The sequence below is a fragment of the Cydia strobilella genome, chromosome 11 (genome assembly GCF_947568885.1).
Source record: "Cydia strobilella chromosome 11, ilCydStro3.1, whole genome shotgun sequence".
NCBI lineage: Eukaryota > Metazoa > Arthropoda > Insecta > Lepidoptera > Tortricidae > Cydia > Cydia strobilella.
Genome location: NC_086051.1, coordinates 14,483,028 through 14,509,372, shown reverse-complemented (window position 1 = coordinate 14,509,372; position 26,345 = coordinate 14,483,028). Strand labels below are relative to the sequence as shown.

The 26,345-nt window shown below is 36.5% G+C and overlaps 1 long non-coding RNA gene and 1 other non-coding gene across 2 annotated transcripts in view; both read right to left on the bottom strand.

Annotated features, from left to right (window-relative positions):
• LOC134745663 (uncharacterized) overlaps nt 1-19,908 on the bottom strand; it is a 141,236-nt gene extending 121,328 nt beyond the window's left edge. The window contains exon 1 of the long non-coding RNA XR_010128196.1: nt 19,870-19,908. This is a non-coding gene — a long non-coding RNA (uncharacterized LOC134745663). The remainder of the gene's footprint in view (nt 1-19,869) is intronic.
• On the bottom strand, nt 18,416-18,488 carry Trnav-cac (transfer RNA valine (anticodon CAC)). Its single transcript has one exon. It is a non-coding gene; the product is annotated as a tRNA-Val (tRNA).
• Nucleotides 19,909-26,345: the final 6,437 nt, after the last annotated feature.

The following is a 26,345-nucleotide window of genomic DNA, read 5'->3' as shown; positions in this document are numbered from 1 at the left end:
TATTTTGAATTATCGTTAATCTACGTCCGATTGTCCGTGTCCTATGTATTTTTATAAATCTATCTATATTATATAGCTAACAAAGTTTACAAACAAAAAGATACTTTATTAGTCACAATCGTAGAATCACCATAACATTATCACTAACCACTTTATAATTGTACGTCAAGGAAAAAACGTGTCATTAGTTGACCAATGACAGCTGCCGCTGATGGTATGATGGATTTGACGTATTCCATTCGCCCACGCGAGTCATACAGAGTCTTGATTCCATCCAACGGTGGGCAGTATTGTTGATTCCGAACTTACTGACGCCGTAGAACCTATGTGGTATTTTCTATAAAAAGTGACCTTATTGTCGATGGCGCTTACGCCATTATTAACGATGCTCCGATATAAATACAATGCAGCGCGACGCTGTGCGGCGTAAGCGCCATCGACAATAAGGTCCCTTTTCATAGAAAATGCCCCATATATAATTCAATTGTTAGCCAAGGGATGTAAGGCACCCATTTCTGTTGAGATGAGTCAGAAATGGGTGCTTCACACCGAGTTAAACACTTTACTTTTCATTTCGAAAACGAGAAAAGTAATATAAATGTAGGTATACTGTTTTTTTTTAAGTAAAAGGAACGTTATATATATATATGAGATCGGGAGTTAAATATCGGAAAATAAATTATAAATTTAAAAACGAGTCCGCCTTTAGTTACACTGGTTGTCCGAGTAATCGTCTCGCCAACATTATCAATGGACATATTATACTCTTTCGGCCTGATGACTCGTCATCGGCTCGGCCGTTAAGTAATAGGTATTTTATAGTTTACTCTATTAGCCAGAAAGGGTGATTTTTAGGGTTCCGTACCCAAAACTCCCAAAAGGTAAAAACGGGACCCTATTACTAAGACTCCGCTGTCCGTCTGTCCGTCTGTCTGTCTGTCACCAGGCTGTATCTCAAGAACCGTGATAGTTACACAGTTGAAATTTTCACAGATGATGTATTTCTGTTGCCGCTATAACAACAAATACTAAAAAGTACGGAACCCTCGGTGCGCGAGTCCGACTCGCACTGGGCCAGTTTTTTATAATAGATTTAAATTGATGAAATTACAGCTAACATTGTCTGATGTTTGTCTGAACCACACACATCACATCATCACATCATTTTCACAGATGATGTATTTCTGTTGCCGCTATAAATACTAAAAAGTACAGAACCCTCGGCGGGCGAGGTCGACACGCATTTGTCCGGTTTTTATATTCCGGTTTAATACCGAGCAGTTATATTAAGTCTATATACCTTTTTTATGTTTTATATATTTATAAAAAAATATCTAAACCCTCAACCACGCACAAAAATGCCAAGATAGTGGTTCAAAGTTCAAAGCCTTAGGATGTTATTTTTCAAGCTTTAAGGGTTAGTAAGTAACTAAAATTACCGAAGCTTTTGTAGGTTTTGACCTACATTTCGTGATTAGATATAAAAAAATAAAAAAATTAATAGACCCAAAGAAGAAGAAGCGGTTCTAGCCATCATGGTTCATGAGATACAGCCTGGTGACAAACAGACGGACGGATAGACAGAGGAGTCTTAGTAACAGGGTCCCGTTTTTACCCTCTGGGTACGGAATCCTAAAAACTATGAACCATCTCCAAAAAAAGTTGCAATAAACTGTACCCTAAACTGCACCCTTTATTATACAATTTCTCGAATATACTCATTTGCATACCGTTCAGTTAAATTCACCCCGCGTGTTTTTTCTTAACACTTTTCTGCCATAGGCAAAAAATCTTAGAGGGTAATTTTTTGCGTAATTGGAAAAAAATGTAATTGTCATTGTGTTTTTTATTTTTTCCACTTTTGTTTCAAGCACATCTGCCATTTTTTATTGTTATATTTATTGGTTTGTGATTATTGTAGGTCGTTGTGAACGATAATTTGCATATTTTCATAGAATTATTGTTAAACAATTATGTTTCACATCTGCTTATAGTTCGTGGAATAATTATGAATTTACTACGCGACTATTTCTTATCATAAATTATTTTTTCGATATAAAATTTTTGTGTTGGGAATTCTGGAACAGAATATTACAATACTGTACATTAAATTGCTATAACATATAACATATTACATTACAGGATTTATACAAATAATGGGGAAGAAAAACAGAAGACATTATATTAAGGTCAGGTCTGGTGGGGTTAGAGAAACATGGTTTATTTTCGGGGCAAGAGAAAACTGTGACCATGCTAACATTGTGCAAACTTTGCATACATATCCCTGACATCCCTGTAAGTTCCATACTTAAGAAAACAGCTAGACCGCGAGCCAGGCGAAAATTTCGTCAATCATCGCCTTCCTCGCGAAAACTCGTATAGTGGTTAACGGCTATTTAAGATGCACCCTAGTGGAAGTCAGCTGCCGCTCCGTTGGTGGGTTGAGGAATGGCAGCCACCGAAACACGTAAAAAAAAAAAATGTTTTTAGTCATCGCCTTCCTGTTGATACTTTGTCAGATGGTAGTTTAGGTGCTATTGATAGTAAAACCAATCGTCAGCCGGTTGTATCGCGGTGGAAACATCGTCAGCTGGTCACATGAACTTGTAAAAAAAAAAAATGTTTTTAGTCATCGCCTTCCTCTTGATACTTTGTCAGATGGTAGTTTAGGTGCTATTGATAGTAAAACCAATCGTCAGCCGGTTGTATCGCGGTGGAAACACCGTCAGCTGGTCACATGAACTTGTAAAAAAAAAAATGTTTTCAGTCATCGCCTTCCTCTTGATACTTTGTCAGATGGTAGTTTAGGTGCTATTGATAGTAAAACCAATCGTCAGCCGGTTGTATCGCGGTGGAAACACCGTCAGCTGGTGACATGAACTTGTAAAAAAAAAAAATGTTTTCAGTCATCGCCTTCCTCTTGATACTTTGTCAGATGGTAGTTTTGGTGCTATTGTTAGTAAAAACAATCGTCAGCCGGTTGTATCGCGGTGGAAACATCGTCAGCTGGTCACATGAACTTGTAAAAAAAAAAACTGTTTTCAGTCATCGCCTTCCTCTTGATACTTTGTCAGATGGTAGTTTTGGTGCTATTGTTAGTAAAAACAATCGTCAGCCGGTTGTATCGCGGTGGAAACACCGTCAGCTGGTCACATGAACTTGTAAAAAGTGATAGCATATCAGTAGTGTGTTTGTGCCGGTTCTAGACCAAAACTTTTCTGCTAGGGGACAACACTAATCTAATGAAAAATACTGCAAAAATGGAAAGTATATCCACCTGGTGCATTAAAACATTCAATGTATTAGAGGAAAATATTTACAGATAGAACTTTATTGAATGATTTTGATATTGATATTTTATGTATTACTGAACTAATAATGAATTAATGCCTCAACTTAATAACCACCAGGTGGGAAGTTCGTTCACTAGACCTAGTTAATTCGGTCGTTAATTATATTAAATAATAAATAATAAATCATTTTTATTTCGAGTAACTTTACAGACTCATATAGCTTGTGTTAGTAAGTACTTATAGCTATGTTAATGCTTACATCTATCACTATATATACAGAATAATTATTATCACAAAAATTAACATTACAATAAATAATAAAAAATAAACAATATTGAAATGAACTGACTTATGTTTCTAGAAGTACATACCCAAGTAGCTTATACATAATAAGTACTTCTAGAAACATGCATGTCCTCACAGTGCCTCATATATGGGCAGTCAAACCTCTCGGCTATCAACCGCAGGATGGGGTTGGGGCTGGCCCGCACCCGGCGCACCAGGGATGTGCATCGTTTGCGCATAGTCGTATAAAAGCAATCTATGCGTGCTTCAGCAAACATCCCTGACGCGCTGCAGAAGCGAGGCAGCCCCACCAGGACCCGGAACGCGTTGTTATATTGGACCCGGAGAGCCCCATAGGCCAGCTGCGTGTAGTATGTCCATAAGCTGCACGTATAGAGGGAAGTGCAATATGCTCTAAAGAGAGTTAATTTCACCTCCCTAGTACATCGCGCAAACTTACGCGCAATCATGTTTGCCCTCACCGACAGGGCCCTCCGTTCACGCTCGATATCCATGTTGTCTTTTAGGTCTGAGGTGACAACATGGCCTAAATATTTAAAAGCCCTCACCCTTTCCAGTGGAGTACCACTCAGGTTGATGGGAGGTACCTTGGGTATCCGATACCCAGTAGGTTCAAACACCATGTATTGCGTTTTACCCACATTATATTTTAGCCCATGATGGATGGCGTAGGTCTCGCAAATACATAAAAGTTTTCGCAAACCACAAGCCGACGCGCTCAACAAAACCATATCGTCTGCATAACTCAAATTATTCAGACAAACTGTGTCGATATGGCAGCCGACATGAGTTTTGCCGAGCGCCTCGAGAAGCTCATTTACGTAAAGGTTAAAAAGTGTGGGCGAGGTCAAACCCCCCCTGTCTCACCCCACACTCCAACCGATACGGGTCCGATAAGGTACTTGACCATCTAACGCTATTGACCTGATTTCCATACCAGTACCTCAGGATTTGTATGGTCTCATTAGGTAATTTAATGGCTTCTAGTTTTTTCCATAGGATATTGTAGGAAACCAGGTCAAAAGCCTTAGACAGGTCTAAGAAGCACGCATAAACTGGCGTCTTTCTGTTTAAATAGTAATTGACAGTGTGCTTAAGGCACAGTATTGCACTTTCCGTTGATAACCCTGGTCGAAAACCAAACTGGTTGAGGTTAAGGCTCACGTACTTATTTAATTGTACATTAAGCACACTATCAAATACCTTAGCAATAATAGTCGCAAGGGATATAGGCCTGTAGTTATTGGTGTCGGACAAATCTCCAGTTTTATTTTTGGGTACAGGAAAAACTACAGTTTTCATCATATCCTCGGGCAGATAACAGTGCCTTACACACAGCGTATAAAACAAAGCTAACACTCTCGAGATATGGGGACCCGCATTTTGAAGGTGTTCGATGCTGAGGCCATCGTGTCCTGGGGATTTGCCTCGGGTGATAGATTTAATAGCCTCTGCTACATCCTTAGCAGAGTATCCCGGTCCAGGTTTCACGTTGACCTCAGCACCGTTCATCTCATCCTGCGACCGCACAAGAGGTGATTTGACAACGAAATGATCTTTAAAAGTGTTAGCTATGTCTTTGGTGTCAGTTTTGCCATTAACACTCACAGGGCACGAAGGTCGAAACTTTATGTTGTTTGTGGCGTTCCAAAATGACCGGAAGTCCTTTTTGGAGTGCTGTGAAGCTAGAATATTCATTTTTATTTGGGTTTGATGGTCCTGGCACCATTTTAAGCGAGATTTGAATATTCTTCGCGTTTCACACATCTCATTAAATAACCTGCCCACTTCCGGTCTACCACAGAGTGTCCACTCGTGAAATTTCTCTCTTGCGGCCCTGTGCGCATCGCTGACATTAAACTGTGTGTAATAGTCATTTAAAATTTAAGGAACGTAAGGACATTGTATCCATGCCTGTTGAACGATGCAGTAGAATTGGAGCAATTTTGAAATATTTGAAAGCATAATGGAATCTGTCCTACTTAAAATATCACCTTCTAGTAAGAAATTACTTATATAAATGCTATTATAAAATTTATGAATATTTCACATCTGTAATTGAATATATAATTTTATGTAATAGTAATATTGTAAAACCGTAGGTAGAAATGAAATCATGTATGATCTGTATCCCGATGATGTTATTATTGTATAACTTATTAGTTATAGTACGTAGCTAGTAAGAAAAATTTGCATGCTTCTTTAAGTGAAATGTACGCATCCAAAATTACCGTCCACCTATGTTCATCACTACATTTGTACAAATAAACACATCTTTATCTTTAACTGTAAACCTAGTTGAAACGTCGAAATAAAAGGGAAAATAATGAAATTTAATCGCGTTAGACCCGGTAATGACATTAATTATGTGTACAAAACGTGAGAGTTTAAAGTGTTACATCTTTACAGATATACAGATCTTTATTGGTAAAATAAAGTACATTTTACAAGTCACAAATTCTTAAGAATAAAATAAAGATAAAATTATTATACACAATAATAGGTTAATATAAATGTTTAGAGGAAGTTACGATATGGAATCAATGATCATTTCGCATAGACATCATGAATTCGTCGATCGAGTAGTAAGCCTTTTCTACAAGTAACGATTTTAGCTTTTTGTTAAATATTGTGTCACTTTTCGATTCTTTTATATCGGTCGGTACTGAGTTATAAAGCTTTGGTCCCATAATATTTAGTGACTTTCGTGACTTCGCGAGCCTGCATTTAGGGGCGAGAAGAATAGGCAACCTGCGGGCTGGGCCACTGCGGGTAGATCCACTGGATTTATACAAGTGCATATTTGTTCTGACATACGTACATGCGGTCAGTATATATATACACGGTAGCGTTAATATCTTGTGTTTTTTAAACAGAGATTGTGCAGGATAGTCAACGGGTTTGCCATCAATAATACGAAGGGCGCGTTTCTGCATTCTAAGCAGTCTATCTCGATCAGCAGCTGTACCCCAAAGATCAACACCTTGAGAAAGTATTGCGCGGAAATATCCATAGTAGGCGGTCTTTAAGTTCTCAATAGATAAACTGGGTGCTATTCGGGACAGCGCAAAACAGGCTGAGGCAAGTCTGTCGCAGGTGGATTGTATGTGCGGGGCCCACGTTAGTCCTGAGTCGATTTGGTATCCTAGGTATTTCACAGTGTCTACTTGTGGGATTTAGGTGTCATTTACTACAATATTCAGTTTATTTGTATTTGTATTTTATAGTCGAAAATGAACAATATTTGTCTTGTCAAGATTAATTAACATGCCATTTGCAGAGAACCATTTTTCGATTAAACTTGTCACGTGACAGAGTTTGTACTTTAAATTGTTGAAATTATCCGCTTGTACAATAATACAGGTATCATCCGCTTTATCTTAAAATTGCTCCCATTCTACTGCACTTAGTTCTATAGTCCGTTCAACAGACATGGATACAATGTCCTTACGTTCCTTAAATTTAAACTGACTATTTAATATAATTAACGACCGAATTAACTAAGTCTGGTGAACGAACCCCACCTGGTGGTTATTAACTATTAAGTTGAGGCATTAATTCATTATAGCTAGATAGTTTAGCTTCTGTTGTGATTAAAAATAATCGTCAGCCGGTTGTATCGCGGTGGAAACACCGTCAGCTGGTCACATGAACTTGTAAAAAAAAATTGTTTTTAGTCATCGCCTCCCGTTCGATACTTTGTCAGATGATAGTTTAGGTGCTGTTGTGAATAAAAACAATCGTCAGCCGGTTGTATCGCGGTGGAAACACCGTCAGCTGGTCACATGAACTTGTCAAAAAAAAAAAATTTTCAGTCATCGCCTCCCGTTTGATACTTTGTCAGATTATAGCTTAGGTGCTGTTGTGAATCAAAATTGGCTCGGTCAGCCACCTATTTTCTACCAAGCCACTGTTCCCTCTTTGGGTCCAGATATTTGATCCAAGTGAGTGTTCAGAAACTTTTTATGGAAAATTGTATATAAATTTGCTATATGATGTTACGAGTTATTTACGAAAAACTAAAATACCTACCTTTAGGAACAACCGTGATCTGATTCAGTTGAAATTTAAATTACTTCTTTATGTCCGATGACAGTGTAATAATATGCTAATGCAAAAATAGACGTGATCAGCCGGGCTAGCACATGATTGGCGCGAGAGTATCTCGCCGCGACATAGACTACTCGTCCCTCTTTAATTCATACAGTTAGTAAAAGACGGGTAGTCTATTTCGCAGCGAGATACTGTCGCGTCAATCATGTGCTCGGCCTACTGATTAGATATGAGCGCCGCCGGTCAAAATTAGTCGGCGGCGGCGACGAATCGGCGGGATGGCCTTAAAAGGCTTGATGTAGGTAGGTATGCAAAAAGAATTCAAATCAAAATTAAGGCAGAAAAATATGATTTTGCCTTGAAAACGTTATAAAATCAGCACATTATTCATTTCAAGGACAATTTATCGAATAATGGTTATTGGGACCGTGCACGAAGACAGCGCCACACAGCGGTTGCAACTATAGGCTTGTATTTTATCAAAGTATTAAGCGAGCAGTAAGTATATCGTAATAATTTCAGTGAAAACTACTGAACGGATTTTTATGCGGTTTTCACCTATGAATAGAGTGATTCTTGAGGAAGGTTAAGTCGTATAATTTGTTAAGGTTTTGTGTAAATTGGTTGTAATATGACGATATTTGGTAATCAAGTCAGAAAAAAATCACGCTGGCTAACACATTTAATCGAAAACGCTGCCCAACCCGTTTGAGATATAACAAAACAATGTATGGTGGAAAGATCTCTCTTTCATTGCTCTACAAAAAAGTCCGCGATGGTGTATGTCTATCTTTTAAGGATAACTTACTATACCCATTCTTATCTTTACTACAAAAAGATTTCATAGTATGTGGTATTTGCAAAGCTATTTACACGGATACAGTATTAATAATAATTACCAAATTAAATACGTCAGTTATATTAAGCATTTCATACAGATTACAAAGGTCCCTTACACCATACAATTTAAATTAATATCTCAGGAGTAATCGTAAATTAAACTTCCATTTCGACCCATATAACTTGTATGAAATGTTAAAGACGCTAATCCGTTAGTTCAGTTAGTTGTCAATCTTTACCACCTTATGCGCTGACAAAATATCTATTTTCTGATTCGGAAAGTAGTAGTATCTATAAGGTCACGAGGGAGTCCAAGGGACGCATTTATGCGTTAGAGCGAGAGCGAGCAAGTGATATTGATATCTCATTCCACCGCATAGCTGCGTCCCTTGGACTGGCCTACGCTGGGCCATCGTATAAGAATGTACAAATATATTGAAAAATTTATAAGAGCCATTTATAACGGTATTACGTTCTTTAAAATCGACAATCAGGATACCATGGCCATCCCAAAAGATTGTGCACATCAGCTTTTTGGTGGACTGGTGCACCTTCGCTTTAATAGGGGGCTTTTCGTTTTTAAAACGCCACTCAATCGACTCGCGTTTGCTCTCGGGATCATAATAAAGCACCATTGTTTCGTCTCCAGTTACCAGCCGTTTAATTATGCTTTTAGGGTTTTCGCCACAGAGCTCCAAAAATTTAGAGGCACATTTCACGCGTTCTTCTTTCTGAACAGCTGATAGAAGTTTAGGTACCCACCTTGCACTGACCTTACTCATGTGAAGATGATCGTGAATTATGCGGTGGACGGTGCTCTTAGAAAGCCCTAGTCTTGCTGCTATTTCTCTGATCTTTAGGCGGCGATCACTTAAAACTTCCTCTTGGACGCTGTTGATATTTTCAGAAGTGAGGACCTCCACTGGTCTTCCATCATGTCCCAGATCTTCGACAGCTTCCCGACCAAATCGAAACTCGTTTACCCAGTTTTTTACGGTGCTATAAGAAGGAGAAGACTCGCCGAATACGCCATCTAAACGATCTTTGATTTGAGCGGGAGATAATCCTTCTTTAAACAGGAATTTTATGACACTTCGGTACTCAATTTTGGACATTGCTATCCAATAGTGCATAACATGTCATGACATGTCGCGCAGAAATGGGTCAGTCCAGGTCATTATGGGACAACCTGGTACACCTGCTCTTATTAGGTACTATCTTTGTATACCAAATTGAAAAGCAATAAAAATACTTCCTTTACTATTATGGTTTTGTTATATTCATTCAACTCTTTTAAATCTTTTTTACATAATATTAGGACTACTTGGGCGGTTTACAAGTAATTTTTTTTGTTTGATATCTTGCAATCAATAAAAGTTTTTTGTTACAAACAAAAAATGGTACTTGTAAACTGGCCAAGTAGACCTAATATTATGTGGGACGAAAGTACACGTATGTATGCATATGTAGTTGTGCACGCACACATATATACTTAGTTTCAGAATAAAATCAAAGATGGCGCTTTCAAATCAGTTTCCATAAAATGCTTCAAGTGCTCTCTTTACCTATTATACTTACTTTACTCGTTGGTATAAATTATCTATTGGCATTTTTATCTGTCACCTCTCCAGTTATATAATTCTTAAACCTCCTTTATAGTTATGTTAGCCTGGTACATGTATGTATCAAACAAGTATACACAGAGAGAGAGGGAGATAAGACACCGTGCTGGTCGAGCGAAAGTTAACTTTAGTGAGTTAATAATAGAGTATAAAATTAAATTATCTATGGTAGCGATTTATTCTTGATTTATTAAGAAGAGCATCAATTACCCTACTTTCGGGAAATTACCCTATTCAACTTACTGGTCACACTCTTGTATTTGTATATTCATAGTTATGTTCGCCTGGTATATGTATGTATATTATGTATGGTATAAATTAAATTATTATGTATGGTAGCGTTAAACGTTTAACGCTGTCAGTTGGAAGTGCCATAAGAAGTTTCACTTCAAAAAATATTTGAGATTCTCACAATGAGTTCTTTCATTTGATATATAACACGATATAGTTTGAAAAACTTTATTTTTTAATTTTCTCATTTACCAAGTGCTTAAGATCCATTCCTTCGACAAGGATTCCCATTTCCAGCAACAAGGATCTATGGAATCGATGCCACCAAGTCCCGGTCAAACAAGAAATCGCGAAACGGAAGTGGAAGTGGATAGGGCACACCCTCCGAAGACCAGATGACAACACGGCCAGGATTGCTTACAAGTGGAAGCCGCACGGGAGCAAGCGACAGGGCCGGCCGGCGCACACGTGGCCAGGGCTCGGAACCGGTATTTTTTTTAAACCTCGAAATAGCCCAATATTTTGAATTGTTTTATGCTCATTACGTAGGACTGAATCATGTATTTAGGAAACAATTTTGCATTATTAAAATGTCCCATTAAAAATGAAATTATAAACAAAAGAACGAAAAAGAACGTAATAATACCGGTATTTTTGTATGGAGCAAATACCGGTTTCCGACCCCTGCACGTGGCAGCGCACAATCGACGCTGAGCTGCGGGCAGCAGGACTGAGTTGGAGGGACGCGAAGCGCGAGGCGCAGGACAGGAGCGGATGGCGACGTCTCACGAAGGCCCTTTGTACCGATGGGGTACCATAGGACAACAACAACAAACAACAACAACAACAACATTTACCCATGACTTAAAACAACTTCATTTTTGAATTAATAGATAGACGATTTATTTTTAAAATGTGCTTCATAAATGGTCTCCAATACGAGTACCTATAATAATTCAGTTGCCAAATAAATACTTGTTACCTTTCTGAAAACAAACAAAAGCTGTAACAGCATTAAAACACTACTCATATTTATATGTATAACTTAGCTCCGTTTTAGTTGCTAATCTATTTATTTTAGTACTCATTTAAATTTATTTAAACAACCAGAATTAGATTAATTAGTTGACCGGTAAAATACGTACCCACCGTGGTCCTTTGATTCATTTCTTTCTCCGAAAATATTGGAAGGAATGGATAGAAATGAATTGGAGGGGAATGAAGTTTCAACGTTTTTTACTTTTAATTTCTTTATCGTCTTTGTGGCTAGAGGGTATCAAGCAAAAGGAATGAAAATATGTATACCCAAATGCTTATAAATAGTTAACGATCTTTTTCATGAGATTAATAAATTACTATGTATAAGGATAACAATGAGTAAATTAGCATTTTACAAATTCATGTGACCAGCTGACGGTGTTTCCACCGCGATACAGCCAGCTAACGATTATTTTTATTCACAACAGCACCTAAACTATCATCTGACAAAGTATCAAACGGGAGGCAATGACTGAAAACAATTTTTTTTTAAAGAAAGAAAGAAAGAAACAAAGAAAATACATTTATTTTAACATCAACCAACAAGTTCACAAGTTTACAAGTTCACTGACCACCTAAACACCTAAACTACCACCTGACAAAGTATCAACCGGGAGTCCTCAACCCACCAACGGAGCGGCAGCTGACTTCCACTAGGGTGCATCTTAAATACTTTGAATGTTTTGATGCACCAGGTGGATATATTTTCCATTTTTGCAGTATTTTTTATTAGATTTAGTGTCGTCCCCTAGCGGAAAAGTTTTGGTCTAGAACCGGCACTAACACACTACTGATATGCTATCACTAAATATATGAAAGTAAATTAACTAAAATTTTATTGAAACTCATGCCTGCTCTGCACCTAAAACAGTTTTTTGTGCAGCAGCAACACAGCAGCATCTGACAAAGTATCAAACAACGGGACGGGAGGCCATGACTGAAAACAATTTTTTTTATATGTTCATGTGACCAGCTGACGGTGTTTCCACCGCGATACAACCGGCTGACGATTGTTTTTACTAACAATAGCACCTAAACTACCATCTGACAAAGTATCAAGAGGAAGGCGATGACTGAAAACAGTTTTTTTTTTTACAAGTTCATGTGACCAGCTGACGATGTTTCCACCGCGATACAACCGGCTGACGATTGTTTTTACTAACAATAGCACCAAAACTACCATCTGACAAAGTATCAAGAGGAAGGCGATGACTGAAAACAGTTTTTTTTTTTACAAGTTCATGTGACCAGCTGACGATGTTTCCACCGCGATACAACCGGCTGACGATTGTTTTTACTAACAATAGCACCAAAACTACCATCTGACAAAGTATCAAGAGGAAGGCGATGACTGAAAACATTTTTTTTTTTACAAGTTCATGTGACCAGCTGACGGTGTTTCCACCGCGATACAACCGGCTGACGATTGGTTTTACTATCAATAGCATCTAAACTACCATCTGACAAAGTATCAAGAGGAAGGCGATGACTAAAAACATTTTTTTTTTTTACAAGTTCATGTGACCAGCTGACGGTGTTTCCACCGCGATACAGCCGGCTGACGATTATTTTTATTCACAACAGATCCTAAACTATCATCTGACAAAGTATCAAACGGGAGGCGATGACTGAAACTTTTTTTTTAAATTTTCATGTGACCAGCTGACGGTGTTTCCACCGCGATACAACCGGCTGACGATTGTTTTTACTAACAATAGCACCAAAACTACCATCTGACAAAGTATCAAGAGGAAGGCGATGACTGAAAACATTTTTTTTTTTTACAAGTTCATGTGACCAGCTGACGGTGTTTCCACCGCGATACAACCGGCTGACGATTGGTTTTACTATCAATAGCACCTAAACTACCATCTGACAAAGTATCAAGAGGAAGGCGATGACTGAAAACATTATTTTTTTTTACAAGTTCATGTGACAAGCTGACGGTGTTTCCACCGCGATACAACCGGCTGACGATTGGTTTTACTATCAATAGCACCTAAACTACCATCTGACAAAGTATCAAGAGGAAGGCGATGACTAAAAACATTTTTTTTTTTTACAAGTTCATGTGACCAGCTGACGATGTTTCCACCGCGATACAACCGGCTGACGATTGGTTTTACTATCAATAGCACCTAAACTACCATCTGACAAAGTATCAAGAGGAAGGCGATGACTAAAAACATTTTTTTTTTTTACGTGTTTCGGTGGCTGCCATTCCTCAACCCACCAACGGAGCGGCAGCTGACTTCCACTAGGGTGCATCTTAAATAGCCGTTAACCACTATACGAGTTTTCGCGAGGAAGGCGATGATTGACGAAATTTTCGCCTGGCTCGCGGACCAAGCGTGGTCCTACTCTGAGGATTCCCTACTGGTGTTTTTCTTGTCCCGGTGTTTCTCTTACCCCATATAACCTTAAATTGGTTTTCTTGACACAAAAATTTGTACGGTGTGTTCTGAATTATAATTCTCCTAGTTACAATTATTCATTGGTACCTAACGTACTTATGTGTTATTTTATTATAACTCATCATTGAGGTAAAGAATAAAATATTGTGAAACTTTACATTTATTCCAATGAGTCATAATTTTAACTTACTGATGATTTTATTCTTATTAGAAAATTACTGTAAAATGAATATGAATCTATATGATTGAATATATTATAAATTTATTTCTGCGCAGTTTTACGAACATATTTATAATGGCTTTAACCAATTCGAACGTGCATCTGTAATCAAAATGATATTATTTAGTCATCAATCGCGCGTGCATTTTGCTATATGTAGTATTGATTGACGCAAGCGAGAAAGCACGAGCATTTGACAACAAAAATACATCATTTAGATATCATTTTGGACATCAAAATAATAGATAACAAGAGTAAGTTTGAATTTGCCTCCTTACACTTATTTGTGCTCTAAAATGGTTTTATGTATTACATAACTTCATATACAATGACATGATTAATAAAGCAATAACTAACCGACAGTTTGAAATAAGAACAAGACCCGGGATTAAGGATGCAGATGCATTAAAATTCAAATTAAATGATTTACAAATTGCGTAGGTGGCATGAGTCAGGGCATGCGCATGACGCTTGTTTGAATGTGTTTATTGGCTGGATAAAGCCTGATTTACGGCCCAATTCGAACAATGCTTATAAGATGACAAACCGATGCGCCAGTGTCAAAAGTGACATTTAACTTAAAACGTCAACGCTTGTTGGCAGTTACTATAGGGAGCGTGTATAAACTGTAGGGGGCAGCAGAGGAGACGTCAGATTTTTGGCGCGAGGCGTAAATGTGTAGTTTATTCTTCCAAAGTAGCCCACAAGATGGCAGCACTTGCTTTGGCGTGAAGTGTCAATGTACATGTCATGTACATGTTTCTGGTTCCGATTCAGGCCACAAGATGGCAGACCCTCTAACGCGCACGGTCCCTATAAAAAACTCGTAATGTCATGGCATGTTATGTCTCGTAATGTTTGCAGTACATTGCTGCTCGGTAAATTTTGATACATTAGTTACGGGGTCATAATAAAGTAACATAAAAAACTTCTTAATTAATGATTTCACGAATAAATTCGGCATGTAGGTAAATTTATTGCCCGTATTGCATTTACGCACTGTATATGAACATTATGAACATCGCATTATTGACGACCGGTCTGGCCTAATCGGAGCACAAATATATTTTGTTCCTGAGTCATGGTCCGCCTGTTGTTTAACCTCTTCTTTTCTGTATTCTTTGTATTGTTTTCTGTAATGAGGTGTGCAATAAAGAGTATTTGTATGGTATTGTATTGTATGGTTGTTTCCTATGTATTTAAGTATTTATATATTATATATATCGTTGTCTGAGTACCCACAACACAAGTCTTCTTGAGCTTACCGCGGGGCTTAGTCAATTGTTTTGTTCAGGTGCATTCATGATTCCATTTTGTTATTGAGCGCTTCAATCGCCAACAAACCGGTTATAGTTTGGCGATGCATAAATTTTGTTTGTAAGCATGTACCCTTTGTGTAAATAAATAAAATAAAAAAATGTGTAAAAATATCCTATAATATTTATTTATTGGATGTTTCAATACTTAGCAAAAATTGTAATTTTTTCGCCTTTCGTTTGTATTAACTATTAAGTACATAAAATAAAACTATGAAAACGGATTATATCGCGTATATTGAATCACCCGTTGACCACGAACGCTGTAAAGAGATATAATCCGTTTTCAAAGTTTTATTTCATGAGTAACTATCGCGGTAACCGAAGACAATATTATTAAGTACATAATTATATTTAATCCAAAGAACCAGTGTCATTTACTTGGAAACAAACCGCGATAACGACTAAGCCGAAATCGATGTAATTTTTATAATGTCCGTTCTGACCTGACTAACACTTTCGAGAAATCACGCCCCTGGATTAACTGAGTCAGTCAACTTAAAACAAGATTAAGTCTAGAGATGATACTTAATACTCCAGTTATTTTACCGGAGCGCAGGTATGGCGAATTGGAAATAATTTATAATACTTAGCTGATGTTTTTTGTTTAACGGATATATCATGATATTATTTCATTTTTACATATGCAAACTGAATGGTGTATATAATAAGTGTTCCGGACGTTTGTATTTGAGTTTTTATTTTATTTTGGGTAGTTCCATTTCATAACTTTGACGATAAACAGGAAATTCGACCCCACCCCGTAGTCCCTCGTAATTGGGGTGAGATGGGCTTTCATACAAAGGTGATTTTGGAAGATTACCGTATCTTTTTTTTTATTATGAGTATTACTATAGCTCCATTTTAAATTGGAATACATTATTTTTGTAGCAGTAGCCTTAAAAACCCATCTCACCCCCTTTCAATTCTTCTCTCCCCCTTCATAACCCAACTCTCCCCGCGAACCCTACTCATCCCATTTTACGGTATTATATACGAACTAGAATCCAACAAATTATAACTAAGTAGTGTGGGCGAAAATGATTATGATGTCTTAATTGTTTGAAATGAAATAACGGGGTTATTTTTAGCCTATTTACCTACTTACGAGTACAATGTATGTAGAATTCATGCATATAATTTTATTTGGAAATTTCTTATTAGAATGATACATATTTCAAAAATCAGGGTAATAGCCTGATATATTATATTTAATATTTTGCGCAAGCATATTTTTACTGGGCTATAATTATTTAGAATAACTTATTTTATGCACCTTTACCTGTTTATTACTAAGGAAAAAAAATATACCCGTGAATATAGAATATGTAACTATATAAATCGACAAAAGTTAGATATAGGAAAACAAATAAACCTTTTCCAATAATAAACTGACCGCGAGATCTACAATGATATATTTAAATTTTCATGCCACTATTAAAATGGTGAATTTTGTTGAGCCATGTTATTAGTCACACACTGTACCTAATACCTGACCATGAATCTCGCAAATAAAAACTTTGAAACTTTACAACAGAAATAATATAACAGTTTCGAATGATTCACGGTTATAGTACTTATAGTTTCACTAGACTTATATCGGGAATATCGGGAACTCAAAAACAATACAAAAGGTAATCACGGTCGATATACCGGTCAATATAAGTCTAACGGAAATACCTCCGTTATGACGACTTCCTTAATTGATAATTACTAATAAAAAAAGAATGAATTGACTACATCAATTTTAATAAAATAATCAGCTTAAAATTTAACTAATTTTTAACCCAACCCGCATGCCAAGCAACATACAAACGCTCCCATCCAAAAAGGAGTAACTCGCAACAAAATCATATTAAGTAACTACATTTTGTCACTGAGCTTATTATAAAGCGGCATGCACACTAGACCCTTTTGTTTTAAAACATAAAGAGCGGAACAATGGTTTAATTGTTTGGGCGCCCCGCCAAGATTCCACTATTCTTTATGCAAATGATTTTTATTGAAGTTTTTTGTTTTGTAAAGTTCATGCGGGCTCGGAACACGTGTGCACTGTTCTTTAGCTTTTTTAAATATTGAATATGGGTAAGTAAGTCGTGTTGAAAAAAGTTTTAAACTTTAAGGATTACTTTGTCTTGATTATTTATTGTTTCGAACTGTTTTGTTGTCGATGGTCAAATACGAAATGTCAAATGACATGTGTGCATACCTAATTATAACAAATGTTTTTATGAAAGCGGTACATTAATAGTATGAATATTTTTATTATAATCAAACAATCGTGTGTTAGTAATGTTAGTATATATCGTTTTGAATTGAACATCAGTGCTTAAATTTTTAACTGTCTTGCTGTATTATTTTTTGTAATTAGAAAAATAAAATATAACATTCAATAAAAATATATTTATTTATTTATTTAATGATTATTGAACAATCCATGAAAGTACAAATAGCGGACTTAATGACAGCTCTACCAGTCAACCACAATAACCACCATAACGTGTGCATATTGTGTCGTTTTCAAGCAAAAGGTACCACATTGTCGCTTGCCATAAGGACGCTCTGACAGGTTTTTCTTATAAGATACAAGCAATTTTCGTCCTTATGGTAAGCGACAATGTGGTACCTTTTGATTGAAAACGTCACAATATATTTATATATAAAAAAATGGTACCTATCATACTATATTTTCGTGCCACTTTTTTTTGAACTAAATTAGTGATGATCATAGTTATTTATTTTATTACATATAGAATATTTAAAAAGAATGAAAAAAATGATAGATTTTTGATAGTTTTATTTTTTAATCATAAACAAATGATATAAGATAAACAATAAAGTGAAATCAGTATAATTCAAAAAACAATAATTTATGATCATTACTTTTATAAAATTTATTTATTGTTAAATTTAAAAATTACAAATTAAATTAGGTAGTTACCTAAAGCTTACAAATAAAAATTTAAACTATAAATTTAAACAAAATTAACCGCTTCCTGCCGTTCCCGGTGCAAAGATGCTTTTAATATATATTTTTAAATCGTAACCAAGTAAATATAAAAAAAAATACAAAAACTTATACTGTTTCCGCCCGGGATCGAACCGGGGGCCTTGTGCGTGTGAAGCACACGTGATAACCGCTACACTACGGAAACTTGGTCTTATGTTGCGAAATATCTGTTCACTTGAGACATTTTACTTATCTATAGCAAAGAGGATATAATAGGATAGAGCGGTCCTGTCATAGTAAATTTTGAAGCCACAGTGAATTCATTGCCATTTCTATCGACATAACAATAAAAATATAAAAAAATGTATATATTTATACATATGGATAAAAGATTTTTTATTTGTATTTACTATTTTTATATGATTTTGACCCATGTTCTTTCACTAATACTTGTTAAAATAGTTGAATAACAAACGTCAACGCCATCTAAACGAGAATAGGCCAAAGGTGGTAAAACGTGGTAGCGCCCTCTATTCGAGAATCAAATTTTCTTGATTTTCGAGGCACGTTTTTTCCTTACACTGTATCCATCTAATACGGAGTTACATAGTCTTTGTCTATAGCATATTGGTTTATACTGCCCGACTACTAAAAGTTTTTTTTAAATTAAATGACAGCTGTTACACATTGCAAGTTTCACTCCAAGAATAGGGCAATACGCAAAATTGCGTAGGGGGCGCCACTACTACAATCTGAGGGTCTATCGCGAAACAAGAAAATCTAAATTTCGTTATCTAACATCTCTGTCACTCTTGCATATTCGAGCGATAAAGAGGCAGATAGCAAAATTTCGGATTCGCGTTCCCCGGTAAACAAACCGTCTTGATGCATCAATGTCATATTTTCTTATCTCTGAAAACTTGTCAAAAATGTAAAGTATGTATAAGTTACTCTATAATTGCAGTAATTAAATAATCATTTATTTCAAATAACAAAGATTAATAATACATGGTAAGTTATTTGCCATTTGCTATCTATTTTACTAGATTTTGTTATAAAATTCAACATGTGTCATCATCCCTATTAGGGGCCCTCCAAAGTTCACATTTTTGCCACGCCGAGCCCAATTATGTATGTCATTATTACCACATAGTATGGAGCTCACATAGAAATGACAACAGTACTACAGAATTTATATAACATATCACAACGTTTAAAATCAGAACCAAGAGTGGGTGTAACCTTAACTATTGCAGGTATCATAACGGCTCAAGAGCTGGCTGCGGCGGCGGTCGCCCAAGCGAATACATAGCACCGACCACGACTTCTGACCCCATCGCGCCCAATGCTCGCTCTCTCTCTCTCTCTCCCGCTCGTGTAACTCACTGACAAACCAACAGACAAATCGACTAAAATAAATTAAAAACACTGACTGACTTACGTAGACATAATCTAACACCCCCTACGGAGGTAAAGACCTGCGTCCCTTCAGGACGCAGGCAACTCATTCTAATACCCCCGGGATGCCCCTTCGGGACATCCCGGCGTCATCACATGGATATGATAGAGCTAATATTACTCTAAACTCCTACCATAAAAAAAAAAAAAAAAAAAAAAAAAACTATGGAGCTCATATGCCTATCTATTTGGGCAGTCTAACTGTATAGTTCTGTGGTAATCGTGCGCCCATTTCATTACTGGTCATCTAAATTCTAAAACTACTTATGTCACCTGGCTGACAGGGCAGAATAATAACAAGATATACTTATTTGATCCGTCTATTTACAGTTTCACCAGATACAGTTATTGGTATGTGTAAAACGTGACAGTTGACAGTCAGTACGTGCGAGTGTCAACCGTTTTATGGACAGTAAACAGTGTGCGTGCTTGTAATAGTAAAAAACCGGCAAAGTTCGAGTCGGACTCGCGCACTGAGGGTTCCGTACTTTTTGGTATTTGTTGTTATAGCGGCAACAGAAATACATCATCTGTAAAAATTTCAACTGTCTAGCTGTCACGGTTCATGAGATACAGCCTGGTGACAGACAGACAGACGGACAGACGAACAGACGGACAGCGGTGTCTTAGTAATAGGGTCCCGTTTTTACCCTTTGGGTACGGGTACGGAACCCTAATAAGAATTAGACGTCGGTACACTCAGCAGCAGGAGTAGCTATGTTCATAGCGATCTAAAGTACCTAGGTGGGTCACTCGTGTATGGAGAAAAAAAAGTATTAGTTATCCTTCGGGCACAGTTACAAAAAGTTGCGTAATAATGCCAATAAACAGTACTTATTTCAAATTATTTTGAAATCGGAATTCATGTTCTGCCTCCGGATCCATTTCAAAGTTTTCATGTAAGTATTGTTACATTTTGTATTGTCTCTTTATTCAAAGTTAGGCTAAAAAGATATACCATTATTGGCTAGAAATAGCATGGCAAAGGTTCAGAGCCCATAAATTAAACAAAAAAGTAAGTTAAGTTTTTTGTTACTAAATAAAATGATTTCTCATAGAAAAAAAAAAACAAAAAAGTAATCAAAATTAGACATTTTTTTTACTATGTCCATACATTTTACGAAAACTTTAACCTTTTTTTAACTGTGCCCCTATTAGAATAAAATGAAGTAAAAATGACCCACCCCAGTACCTATCTACACGCTTAATTTATTGTTAAGAAAATAAGAGCGTTTGATCATTTTGAACACCCGAACCGTTTAGCTTTTTCAATCCACCGCTGTTTTTTGGCACAAAAATTGACAGGTGACAGGTGACAGCGCCCGCTTCAAGGCCGCAGCCGCAGCAGTAATGCCGTAACAGTAATGCGGCTGCAGTTGCCATATGAATGTCACCTTGACAGTAATATTTCCCAAGTCAACACTGCAACAGCACCGCTTCTGCAGTCGCCAATCGAACGTCACACGTCACCTTTAGTGAGCCTACACACGGACACGAGCGCTTTTTTAATGCGCGTCAAAAAAGCGCTTGCTAAATTCGATTTAAAGACTAAGTAGGTTTAAGAGTCCCCGGCAAGCTCGGCCGAATTGCACCTTCCCATACAAACGTAGTTCCGTTCTCATTTTAAAACTACGTGTTGGACTGTAATGAAACTTTGCACATACAATGACATGAGGTATATCTAGCTCAGAAATTAGTTTATATAGTTAGTTAGTGGTTGGTTAGTTCATAAAACAAACGAAATAGAGCAAAAACAAGATTTGCATGAAAAACTTAAATTCGCTGTATTTTTTAACTATGGTATCTGAAGCTACATAAACTAATTACAGACATAGATATACCTTATCCTATTGTAAGTACAAAGTTTCAGAGCAATCTAGCTAGTCGTTTTAAAATGAGAGCGGAACTACGTTTGTATGGAGAACCGAGCTTGCCGGAGACCCTTAAAGTTGAAAATTGAACAACGCTTGATAAAAGGCGCTACCGTGTGAATAAATACACATGTTTCCATTTGTGTCATTTAAATGCTTTTTCAACGCGCGTAGAAAAAGCGCTCGTGAGAATGAGGCCTTACAATCGGCCTCTGCATTATAATTAGGCCTCGCATCATAGGTTCCTTAAGATACCTACGGAACTCTAAATAAGGTTTTGGCAAAAATTTAATTTACAGTACATATGGTGCGTAAAGAGCACTTTTCCTGCATATGTCGAAAGTTTAAAGGGCCATATGTACTGTAAAACGTTGTTCGATACACGTGCGAATAGGTAATTCGCAACTCGTGTCGATTTAAAACACTCCCTGCGGTCGTGTTTTAATTTATCGCCACTTGTTTCGAATTTCCTCTTTTCCGCACTTGTATCGAAAATAACTATTGCGGTACAAGCTTTTATTGCTGCCTGTACATTTCTTGCCAAAGGAAACTACTACTCATCGCGACAATTATTCTAAAAACGCCAAACACAATTAGGTTGCGTTGTTTCGTCACAGAGTTCCTATGGCCACCTGTCTCCATCATCAAATCAGCTCGATGGTACCATAATATTGCATTATCACCCGACTTACATATATGCATCAACTCAATCGGAAACCGGGAAGTGGGTCAAATTTTGCTTCCAAGATTTGACCGAAACTAACTAGCTAACAAACTTACATACCAACAGGGCAAGTTAAATAAAAGCTTGTAAAAACCGAATAATTTAAGGAACTTTGGGAACAAATCAAATTATTATACTTAACATCTATTTCAGCTTAATCCATACTTCCATCTCCATACTAATATTATAAATGCGAAAGTGTCTGTCTGTTACCTCTTCACGCTTAAACCGCTGAACCGATTTAGTTGAAATTTGGTATAGAGATAGTTTGAGTTCCGGGGAAGGACATAGGATAGTTTTTATCTCGGAAATCTTCCCTAAAGAGAGTGAAAAGGGGGGTGGAATTGAGAGATTTAATGAATTGCCTGATAATTGATGTCAAGCTATTAAGCGTATGCTCAAATTGAATGATTGCTATTACACTTTATCCAGGCGCTAAACTTACTCTAGCTGCTGATTCCACGCAAACGAATTTGCGGGCAAAAGCTAGTAGCAAATCATTTAAAATTCATCATTTTTTTTATATTTGATTTGTATAGCTGTTATATTATATTTAAGTTGTATTTGTTGCGCTCTCTCGGAAAGGTTTTCACGGAGACCAGCGTCGGGGACCTCAAAGGTTCCTTGACATGAAGCTGAGTGGAGACCATTTCAGGAACGCTTTATAACCAGCAATCTATGTTAGCGTCATTAGTTAAGTTTAAATTAAGCGTTTTTGAATAAAGCATCTTCTGTTCTATTCTATTCTATTCTATTCTATTCTATTCTATTCTATTCTATTCTATTCTATTCTATTCTATTCTATTCTATTCTATTCTATTCTATTCTATTCTATTCTATTCTATTCTATTCTATTCTATTCTATTCTAAGTGAATTTTTTATGAACTATAATTTATAGGTAATAAATAGGATAGGCCTAAAACCAGATGGCATGGAAACAGCATATAAATGTTCTCTGTATAATGAAATGACCCTAGTATAAGTAAAGTTCAATGACCTTTGTCAAAAATAAGCCGCATGTCTGTCCGCACAGTCGGGTCTGCGCCTACCGCATATTTCTTTCTATTATCTTTTAATTTGTTTGTCAATTTATTAAATCCAATAAGATTTAATACAGTAGATAATACATATTATGTACTTACCTAATAGGGGATATTACTGCAATGTTCTCCCACCAGAGTGCAGCACTAGCTGTTTTAGTAAACCTTGGAGTAACTTATACATACTGTGCCTTTAACAGTTTTTTGACAAGTTTTCAGAGATCATAAAATATGACATTAATGCATCAAGACGGTTTGTTTACCGGGGAACGCGAATCCGAAATTTCGCTATCTGCCTCTTTATCCCATTTTAAACTCAAAATCCCATACAAAATGACACGTTTTTAAAATTCTCGAATGTTTATGGAAAAATTTTATACAAAGTTCCAGAGATAAGGACACGGAAGGCCATATTGACAGTTTCGCCATTTTTAGAACCAACTTTCATCCACATATATAAATGTATCAATTGTGGTAGGTTCAGACCCGACATGACAAGTTTCTGCTAGGCCATAAAGAGTTTACGGCGGAGGTTACGAACTCTATCAAATGTGACATGTGCGTATTTTATAATAGCTTTATAGGGTTGTTTCCACGTGTTGAATTTATAACTAAATCTAGTTAAATAGATAGAAAATGAGCAATTTATCACAATAAATTGGAAACTAAAAATATATGGGAATAATAAATAAATACATCAGTTAAAAAAAAATTAAACTTCCAAATAGGAAAAAAGTTATGGTACCATTTGATTCCTTACATTTTATTATAAAATATATTGTACAGCAACAATATACATAAACGCAGTATATCACCGACATAATCGCAATTTCCTTGTTTTCCACGGCTTCTATGAGCAATAGCGACGTTACATGCTGACGTCACGATGTATTGCCAATTTGTTAGAAGCGTTTCGTCAGTAAAGTGCGGGTGCCAGACTTTGACCACCATTTCTGACTTTTGATGGGTCCCATATAGGAATTTGATCCTCAAAACAAACCTGATCGATTGATACCTTAATAAAAACTGGCCAAGTGCGAGTCGGACTCGCGTTCCAAGGGTTCCGTACATTACACAATTTAAGCAATCTATTTTTTATGTGAAACGTGAGTGAAATGTCTTTAAAAAACCCGTAGGGGTCGGATCAAAAACTAAGTAATTAAGCCCGACACACGCTTGACTGCACTTTTCTAATAGGTTTTCCTGTAATGTATAGGTAAAGATATATTTTGTGTATTTTTTTCAAAATTTAGACCCAGTAGATTCGGAGATAAAGGGGGGAATGGTAATTTTTTGCCTACTTTCTTGAATAACTTCTAAATTATTTATCCTAAAATTATCAAAAAAATATATTTGAGATTCCCACAATGAGTTCTTTCATTTGATATGTAACACGATATAGTTTGAAAACTTTATTTTTTTAATTTTCACATTTACCCCCCAAAAGTGGCCCCTATGTTTAAAATTAATTTGTTTACGTTACATGTTCGTCTTTGGGTCACAAAGTTACATATGTATACCAAATTTCAACTTAATTAGTCCAGTAGTTTCGGAGAAAATAGGCGGTGACAGACGGACAGACAGACAGACGCACGAGTGATCCTATAAGGGTTCCGTTTTTTTCCTTTTGAGGTACGGAACCCTAAAAATTGTGGAATACCCTTTTGCAGCAGGGTTCCGTGATACTTGTGAAGTTACAGTTTACACTTTTAGGCATGTGGTCAACACGTGAACGCAATAAAATCAAAATTCTCAACAGAACCTTCTGTTCATACCTATTCATACGCCTATTTAAAATGAATTTTTGATCAATGCTTTGAGTTATACCGGTTCTCAAAACACAACTAAGTTGTTGAGGTCCAATGCCCAAATTATTCGTTTAAGTTGTAGAGGTTTCGTACTTTAAGTAAAAGAGGTTTTAGGCTCTGAGGGGAAGGGAATACACAACTTTATTAACTTATATAGGTTTTTACTTTATGGAGGTTTAAGTTATTGAGGTTCTACTCTATGGAAATGTTAGAGTATGTTATATATTTGTAATCTACTCACAAAGCCCTTTTATTTAGTACCCCACATGGTATGTTTAAAATAAAAAGTAAAAAACTTTGTACTGCCGACTTTATGACGTCACAGTAACTAGCCCCACCATTTTCGCTTGTCATCTCATGTATTCGTGTTCAGATCATACTGAATGCATTCTAAATATACCCATATCCGAGATGACGAGCGAAAATCGATTTCCAGAAGACTTCTAGACAAAATACCGACTTATTATTTATGGTTCAGAAAATTTTACTTATCTTCGGATTGAAACTGTTTTCGCCGACGAAATACCTACTTTAGAATGATTTATGTTATTACCCACCATTTTGAGAACAACCCGAAACAACAAATCTTTTAATACCAAATCACTAATGAGAATCACAAGAATTATCCTAACTATTTCAACAGTTCTAATCTCATTCTTAGAATATAAAATGCACATAAAAGCTTAATGGTAACACTGAAATAACTGTGAGACGTTATTCGTTAATTTTGTTAGAAATTAAGTGGTAGGTTCAAAGGCACCATAAATTTAATTAAACGCTCTGTCGGCCATTTTAAGTTGGGCTTTCTCCCTCCCGGGATACAGAATTAATAGTATGTTATTCCAATAATGCGAGAGGTCATTAAGCATTGGTCGTATTTAACTAATTTGGTGACTCCCGTCATTTTGTTTTTTGTAGAATGCAAGTGTTGTAATAAAAGTCGTATGTACCTACTCTAAAATAGATGTCGTAGGGGTGGTACGTTTCAAAATTGCGTAATTCGTGTTAAAAAAATTATACTGTCATTCAGAGGTTTGTTTTTAGGTACCAGTTTTTTAACCCGAAAACTGAAACATTACAATTCATTGTAACACAGCTGTGTTGACCCGGAGGTCTAATTTAAATAGTACCTACATTTATTTTTATTTTTTTAGGAAACA